Source organism: Carlito syrichta, unplaced genomic scaffold (genome assembly GCF_000164805.1).
Source record: "Carlito syrichta isolate Samal-C Ts95f unplaced genomic scaffold, Tarsius_syrichta-2.0.1 Scaffold310675, whole genome shotgun sequence".
Classification (NCBI taxonomy): Eukaryota; Metazoa; Chordata; class Mammalia; order Primates; family Tarsiidae; genus Carlito; species Carlito syrichta.
The window spans coordinates 379,781-381,836 of NW_007254771.1; positions in this window are offsets into that span (position 1 = coordinate 379,781).

The following is a 2,056-nucleotide window of genomic DNA, read 5'->3' on the forward strand; positions in this document are numbered from 1 at the left end:
CAGAAGGGTCAGAAAGAGGATAACTATTCTGACAGATTGATAATAAAAGATAAGTCACAGTCTCCAGCATGATGTGATCCTTGGCAATCGGGTCCTTCAGAAATCCCCAGTGAATTCCAGATTCCTGGGTTCCTTCCTTCAGCAGCTCAGGGACATGAGCAGGTCTGTGTGTTTTTCCCATTTAATCCCAGTCACTCTTTTCCTTTTGTTTTTACATGTCCTTAGTTCAAACTCAAGAGCTGCTCACTGAAGTTCTTCAAGTTCTCACATTAGTGTGTTCTGTTTTTTAACCCTGCCCTAACCCTATATTTCAGAATAGAAAAGCATACTTCATCATTCCTGGGCTTCAAAATGTAAAAATAAAAAGCCTCATATTTCATGAGCAGCTTACAGTTTTCTACTCATTCCTCAAACACAACCCTGAGCAGTGGGTGGTATCATTGTCCCATTTTACAGGTAGGGGTTAAGTCACCTGCCTGAAGTCACACAGCAGTGACAGGCTCTGCTCCAAGTTGTGGGCTTCCTCCTCTATATTCTTGCTGTAGTCAACAGCAAATGCCTGACAACTGTCAGAAGACTGTGGTCTCCTTTAGCTTGGTCACTGACTTCCATGAGAAAATCCACCGCCATTGCCTTCTCATGGCATGATATCCTGCCCTTAGCAAATGGAAATAAATGCTAATGCTGCCCTGGTGTCACAGGACTATGAAAAAGGAGAATCACGGGTCACAAAGCCAACAGGGTGTCTGAAAACCAACAAGTCTTTGGCGTGTCCTTGTGTTACTCATAAGAACAACCTGTTCCAAGGTGTTCCAATGTCTACTTTGAGAAGGTCCCAACATGGCTCCTAGGCCTAGGTTGCCACAACATCCATAAGTCACAGTGACATTCACGTTTACAATATCTCTGTCTGCTCTTCATAACTGAAATTCCCACCATTCAGGCGAGTTGGAGTTGCCAGGCTTGTAAGCTTGGTATTTGGATTTGAAAGCAAGAAAATGTCAATGTTGGAAGGGTGTTGGAAGGTACCCAGCCCAATCCTCCTGTTTTATCCATAAAGGAACTGAAAACCAAGTCCCTAGCCCTACCCTGACCCTCAGCCTCCTCATCTGAAGGATTAGTAAGACTCGAGGCTCCAGAGAGGCTCAAACCCAACTCTCTGGACTGGAAGTACACTGCTAGAGTTCAAAGATCATACCAGAAAAAATAAACAAAGTTGGGGCCAATCATCCTTCTAATACAGGAAAAAGAAGGAACCACAGCCCTTTGGGGAGCCACAGATGGCCCTCCTTGGTTGCATAAAAGACAATCGAGACCAGTTTTACTTTCCTTCTCACAAATATTCCAACCTTTGGACCAAGACACATGCAGTCAGCCAAGTATGTTAAATGTACACAGATTGAAAGGAAGGCTAACTTTAGTTAGGTACCCAGCTAACAGGGCTGATATCCCAGATGGAAATTAGAAAAAAACAAAAAAAAGGGAAGCTAACTTTTTACTAGCCAGCTACACTTTCTTAATTTTAATGACAGTGACTTGAATAGAAAAGGAAAGCAGGAGCAGGTCATTTGTCACTCTTAAATAATAAACTAAATGTAAAGTTGCAGAAGTTGTATTGCACAGACTGGCTTTGACTATGGAGACGGGGAAAAAAATCAATCATGGAGCTCGTACGACTCCTAGTGGCAGGTCTGGATTACTGCCAGGGAGGATTCCTCTGCCCACTGGAAGCCATCAGTCCTGCCAAGGTTCACTCAGACATGGTCAGTCCACATCAGCTGAGAGCTCTGGGCTATTTGCCATCACATGCTTAGTCTTCTTAATGCTCACATTAGGTGACTCTCATTAAAATCCTCTTATAGACAATGAAAGAGAAGCTCAAAAAGCTTAAATCACATGTCCAGAATTAGCAAGCCGAAAAGGATTCCAACCAAGATCTGGGGAATTCCCAGTCCAGGGCTCCTTCCCCAATATCACACTGAGTACAAAGCAGTGAGGATCCAGAGATGAGTAAGATCCTGAACCTGCTGGCTCTTTGATCTTTCTGTGTTCACAT